The sequence below is a fragment of the Schistocerca cancellata genome, unplaced genomic scaffold (assembly GCF_023864275.1).
Source record: "Schistocerca cancellata isolate TAMUIC-IGC-003103 unplaced genomic scaffold, iqSchCanc2.1 HiC_scaffold_718, whole genome shotgun sequence".
In the NCBI taxonomy this organism is placed as follows: Eukaryota; Metazoa; Arthropoda; class Insecta; order Orthoptera; family Acrididae; genus Schistocerca; species Schistocerca cancellata.
Window position 1 is genome coordinate 18,425,700 of NW_026046729.1, and position 7,193 is coordinate 18,432,892.

Genomic DNA, 7,193 nt, shown 5'->3' on the forward strand with positions numbered 1-7,193 from the left:
ACGAAAGATGTCTGATATACCTCTATTCTGAAGTAACAAAGTGTGCATGCATTTACAGATGAAGTGCATGATGTGAAATTCTGTGACGGAAATACGAACCCAACACGTAATGGGATTGTTAACTACATAAAATCAAATGTTTCGTATCGGTTTTTCTTACCAGCTGCTTGGTGTTTGAATCTAAAATAAGGTTACAAACTTTTGTGCCTAAGCTACAATCGAACTGCACACCTACCGTGCATCCACGAATATAGGTTAAGTATCAGTTGCTTACTCACCAATAGTAAGATATGTGCGTGTTTGACCAGAAATAACAACACCTATTGCGACAGTTGGCAGCACATGAACAGACATTAAAAATGTACGTTAATTTTCACTAACATTCCGGTGTGCACGTGATAGGGCTTGAAATGAAATTATGAATATATTTGTACTGGATCAGGATTCGGACCCACATACTTACCTTTGGAGGAGATCTAGAGAAGATTGCAGCCTTGAGAAAAGGTACGAAATGATTGAACTATACTGTTCCAAGAGATTCAGATCCTCGAAAGAGGAGATACGAATTCGAATCATAGTCCTGCACCAAATTTTTCTAATTCTGTAGTTGAATCAAGTACAAGTAAAGTAAGATCCCTGTTCCCTTAAATGGCTATCGGTTCATCATATTAAATAAAATTCTCTAATGTAAGTAAGTTTACTGGCGACTATACTTCAGTTTACCATGACTTCCGCTATGTCATTTTCCAACGTAAGCCGGCTCTGCCCAGTTGGTAATGAAGGAACGTGATGTTTAATGCGGATGCTAGATTATAACGTCTTTCTCTAGATGTTACCAGGGGTAAAGTAAATCTGCATGTGCCTCTTAAAAGTAAATGCCTGAACCCACGCATTACACCTGTGATACTTCGTTCCGCCAGACCATTGTGGCCACATTTCCCAGCCCCAGGAGTGTACTGTAACAGATGATGCGCTTAGCTTACAAAAATTGTCACGGTGGAATAAACGCGAGTCTATTAAATGGTTAAGTAGAAGCAAGCTTCTGAAACGGAGATTATGCTATCCTCATGTCAGCAGGATGTAAAGACTCTTCTAGGCATTTTCAGTTCGAGAAAATCCACTGGGAAGTGTGAAGTTACCGGCTAATTCGATAATTACCGTCATTATTACTATCATTTTCTTCATACCGCTGCTGGAACACTGTACTTGAAGATCATGTGATGCATTTTGATCACTATTAAAGTAGTTTCCCAAGAACAGGTTCTTTCCCTGTCTACGGAATCCTTTTCAGGTTAATATCAAACATCAGTAATTATTCGTAGATTACATTAAAACTAAAGTAATTGATGAAGACATTACTTGATAACAAAAACGCGCTGCCTTTCTTCATTTACTTGCGCCAAGAAATGGCTATAGAGTACTGACAAACCAAAAGGCAAGAGATCTTACTACCTTCCGATATACGTCGCTGTCAGTTCTTCCATATGATTTGGTAGACATGACCTGTTTCTAGTTGTGTATGATGGACAATGTTTTAGAAAATCAATTGTTTTCCTTTGCGACAAACGGAAATATTTTCATTCTAAGTATCCAAGTACAAAATTTTCGCAATATTAGTTCAAATTTAATATTCGCTTTTGCAATGTACGTAAGTATTTCACAGTTGCAAAACTCGCATCCGACTCATTGACCTTACACTTAGTCGCTGACCATAAATTCTAGCTCAGAGTGACACCCGATTAAGTAACCTAATGTAGCGAAGACTGTTTGCAGTGCTCTTTCTCACCGGAAAATACGCAATTCAATCATTGGGCTCCATAAGTATACTGTAACAGCAATTTCTGTGTGTATGCAATGCATACGGATTAGAATTTAGTGGTGCTCTCTCTGCCACTTTTGTATACAATATGCCTGACCTAAACGGGCCCTTTATCATTACAGGCCCTGGGCAGTGCAACACCATACTGATAACAGTAATGTGCTTATACTGACAACCTGACTTTTCGTTTTACCTTACTCTGTAATCACTTAAATAAAACAACATGACCTTCCAGTGGGAGACATTTCGTCCCCGTTTTCCCTCTATGAAATTTGTCAGTAAGCGTTTTGCCTTCCAACCAGTGAAATGCGGCAGAGTTCGGCCGGTAAATGATTCACAAACCAAGAATTAGTGCCGTTAAGACGATTTATTGAAACATCACAAGGCTGCACATAGGTGCAATCGATTTTGAGGAGCAAGGTGTTTGTTATCTTACTCTTGTGACAGGTGGGCATAAGTGATTTCGAAAGACTTTTTATTGTACTGAAATAATATTTTGTCACAAAGTAACAAGGTAAGTGTTTTATCTATATATATTTTGTAGGAAATTGTAATCGTGATGGAAGATTATACACCTGAATGTTTGAGAGAACCGGTAGGAGGAAACGCTCCATATTAACCAAACCCCGCGCCTCCTCTCCATATCCTATGACACGAGCACGGGAATCTCCTCGCATACCGCTACAGAGCTGTTCCTAGCACAGCTGAGAATTGGCAACATCGTCACAAACATTAGGCAACACTGTGACAGTGCAATCTCTTCCGCGTATGGTACTGAATTGACTTGAATTCACTTGATATTCCCTTTCCATTTGAATGACTCGTGCTATATAATCCTCATGTAAACTAAGACAATGAGACAGAAAATTCAATTTTTTGCCTAAAGAAATACTATTCTTCACATAAGTGGCAACTTTTATTATCTTTCACGATGCGTTATGAGGCTGAGCGACAAATACCGTGATGAGAGTGGCGTACAGGCAGCAGTGTGTCCGTAGCCCGGTGGTACCGCCCGTGTCTCGGGTCAGAACGACTCAATCAGTCGTCAGTTGTAACCGTGGTAGGGGCCAGCGTATGCGAGCATTTGTTTCTGATATATTTTATGGAGCTGCGAATTTCCAGAAAAAATTCTGTATCGAAATCGCAAGAAAACCTTTAGACATCAAATCCTCTTGGTAGCTCGACTCAGTAAGTTGTGTTAATGGCCATGCATCTTGGCTTTCTGACTGCCAAGCAGCTTCGCAATACCAGCGTCTCTGAAAAAATTCGAATCGACCATCAGCGATACGAATTTCAATATTGTTCTTCACTTAAGACTCACATGCCAGGGTGATATGTAGGGAGGAAATCAACCTCTTGATTACTATAGGGCCTCTATGCTAAATTTCCACAGAAGAATTAGGAACTCCCTGCAGACATTTGCTAACAGCGGCTCCAGCAACTTACTTTTTCTCTGGGTAGCTTCAAGTATGGGCAATTTTGTTGCCTTAAATCCAACTGAATATTTTAAATATCACTTGTGAACAGCGTTCACTTCTCCATTTATTAAGGTATAGACCTGAAAACATGCAATTTGCGTGAGTAGCTATAGACCAAGTTCTGATAGGTATTGACACAATCTTTTGCATCCATTTTCCATAGAGAATCAAAGAAAGAAATCAAACACATTACATTGAAATTACTCTCTGTGCCTTGACTAACACATATGAATCCATGACAATAATAAATTATTTGAGGAACTTTCCGTGAAAGGAAAAAGAACAGAATGTCACGCTTTGATTGTAGTGCACTGGATCAGAAACAACGAAATTAATTCTGTGCCATACTGAAGTATTGCATTCTAGTGTAATAAAATAATCATATAGTAAAAACGGTTTTGTGCCTCATTTCTTATCAAGAGTGAAACACAAATCGTAGGCGCTTCAGTCTGGAACCGCGTGACCGCTACGATCTCAGGTTCGAATCCTGCCTTGGGCATGGATGTGTGTGATGTCTTTGGTTAGTTAGGTTTAAGTAGTTCTAAGTTATAGGGGACTGATGACCACAGATGTTAGGTCCCATAGTGCTCAGAGCCATTTGAACAAATCGTAGACAGATTTTATGGGTCACCACTCAACAACATTAAAGCATTTTACATGGTCGAGAATGCGGAGTGGAGCAGACGTTGTCGGCAGAAGGCGAGACAATGCAGTGCCTCAGCCCCCGCCGGTAGGCAGCAAACGGGTCCCAGAGAACTCAGACGCATGCGGTGTTCAGAGGCAGATATTCGGCAAAGAAATCTTTCGCTAAAACATTGTTTTACTAAACTGTTATTACCAGTGTGACAGAAAGCGAAATCTATTGTAGGTTCGCTTGAATTACACTCATAGCTTCAGCACCGAGAGAAAAGGCGCGATAAAAACTTTGTCGACGTGTGCTTTTAGTTACCAGACGTCGTATTAGCTAGTCTCGCGTTTTACCTCAAGACTACGGTCGTAGTCAAGAATAAAGTAGTAAGACTGAAGTCAAGACTTCCTCTGGGAAGTGCCGCAGTCTACAATGTTGCCAGATAGAGCATATTGCCTGACATAGGAATCTAAGAGGAGCATGGCTGAATTGCCCACCTTACGTGAACTACTCGGCGGTCAATGTTTTGCTCTAAGACTGAATCTGCAATCCATATTGCACGCTGACGACCCAGAATAATTAAAAAACAAAAGTAGTTTACCAGAGAAACGTTAACTATAGCGTTCGATGTATTCATAGTATTGTGTACGTGTGTGTAAACGCCTTCCAATGCCCACTCAAGGAAGACAAGGATACACAGTCTAGCTTCGATATTATAAATTCACCTCAGTTTGCGGATGAACTCAGACTTAGGTTGATAATCATTTAAAATATTTAGCAGTACTGTACCCATTGGTGTTAAACTCGTTTTCAACCAATGGTTCCCACAGCTACAGGAACACTACTTGTGATGCCTCATAGACCAAATACTTACGAAGTGCTATCAGACGAAAAGATCAACCTGACACAAACTGTGGGAAGTTTGTTTTACTACTTTCGTACCTGGGCAATGAGCATTTTCCTATTTGAGATGTCTGTGAACATTGCTGATTGAGACGATTTAAGACGAAATTAAATTTATTCAGCTACGACAATGTTTAATGAAATCGACTTAACGGCACTAAATCTTGGTTTGTGAATAATTTACCGGCCGAATTCTGCCGCATTTCACTGGTTGGAAGGCAAAAAGTTTACTGACAAATTTCACAGAAGGATAACGGGGACGAAATGTCTCCCACTGGAAGGTTATGTTGTTTTATTTAAATGATTGCAAAATCAGGTAAAACGAACAGTCAGGTTGTCAGTATAAGCACATTACTGTTGTCAGTATGATGTTGCACTGCCCAGGGCCTGTAATGATAAAGGACCCGTTTTAGGTCAGGCTTATAGTATTCAGAAGTGGCAGACAGAGCACCACTAAATTCTAATCCGTATGTATTGCATATACACAAAAATTACAGTTATTGTATACTTATGGAGCCCAATGATTGAATTGCGTATTTTTCGGTGTGTAAGAGCACTGCAAACAGTCTTCGCTACGTTATGTTACTTAATCTGGTGTCACTCTGAGCTAGAATTAATGGTCAGCGTCTAAGTGTAAGGTCAATGAGTCGGATCAGAGTTTTCCCACTGTGAAATACTTTCCTACATTATAGAAGCGAATATTAAATTTGAACTGATATTGCGAAAATTTTGTACTTGGATACTTAGAATGAAAATGTTTCTGTTTATTGCAAACGAAAACAATTGATTTTCTAAAACATTGTCTATCATACACAACTTGAAACAGGTCATGTCTAGCAAATCATATGGAAAAACTGACAGCGACATATATCGGAAGGCAGTCAGATCTCTTTCCTTATGGTTTGGCAGTACTCCATAGCCATTTCTAGGCGCAAGTAAATGAATAAAGGCAGCGCGTTTTTGTTATCAAGTAACGTCTTCATCAGTTACTTTAATTTTAATGTAACCTACGAGGAACTACTGATGTTTGATATTAACCTGAAAAGGATTCCGTAGACAGGGAAGGATCCGTGATGAATTCGTATCTCCGTCACAGAACTTCACATTATGCACTTCATCTTTAAATGCATGCACACTTTCTTACTTCAGAATAGGGGTTTATCAGACATCTTTCGTGGTTAATTAACAGGGACGAAAGGGTCTTGACAGAAGTAACGGTTTATTACACAAATTGTGTTTTTTTTATTTTCAAGATAAGATTTGGTAACTGGTATTGGCAAAAACTTGGGCAATTCATAACTCTTCATGGCTAGTCATCAATATGATATGATTAGATTAGATTACATTAGATTAATTCTTGTTTAATAGATCATGAATACCATTATCGTAATGATGTGGAACGTGTCAATTTAATGAATGATTTCTTTACATACCATGATCCAATTTCTTTACAATTTTTTACTCTCTCTCTCTCCCCTTGTTTTTGATTTTTATCTCTCACTCTCACTCTCTCTGTTACACGCACACACACACACACACACACACACACACACACACACACACATTCTTTTTTTACTTTTAATCGCTTGTTGTGCTCGACTATCGATGAGGCACGAAAACGTCTGTGAATGAGTTTCTTAGTTTTGAGTACACTTACGAAAGAAATATAAAAACAACTATGAGAGGTACTGATTTGTGATGCTTAGGTTGCAGTCAGTTCTGAGTATTATTACTAACTATGTTCCAGTCCCTAAACCTAGTTACAGAAATGCGAATCAGATGATTTACGTATTCCCTGCCATAGCAGCCGCGACTTGGAGACACCAGCTATGGTCATTTCCCAGCCCGCTGTAAGATCACATGGGTTCGTCTTCTTCCTGCTGGTATTGTAACTGAGATTTGACAACGAGGCAATGTATGTTTGGCAACTCTGTGATCGACGAGTTGCTTCCTGGTGTGCACGGAATTAAGCCTCAAAGTTCACTTGATTTTACCTGGTATTTCCATTGAATAATCTGAGTTATTATCGCTTGAGGTTTAACAAAAGATTGTAAATTTACGGTTTTCAGCCCAGGAAAGTCATTGCACGTGGAAATCGAAACTAATCACGTCCTTCAATTAGAGGTTTACGAGTTCTAGTCACTATTGGTCTTCGCTAGCTATGTGGTAACGTACTGACCTGTGAAACAGCGTATGTTATGGTTCGCAATTCCAGTTAAAACAACAGGTAATTCCTCAAACTGGGGGGGGCTATGATGTACGGGTTCCCACAGGGTTCGGTCATAGGTCCTTTACTGTTCTTGATATACTTTATTGACTTACCAATCCACATTGATGAAGATTCCAAGTTGGTTCTTTTTGCTGA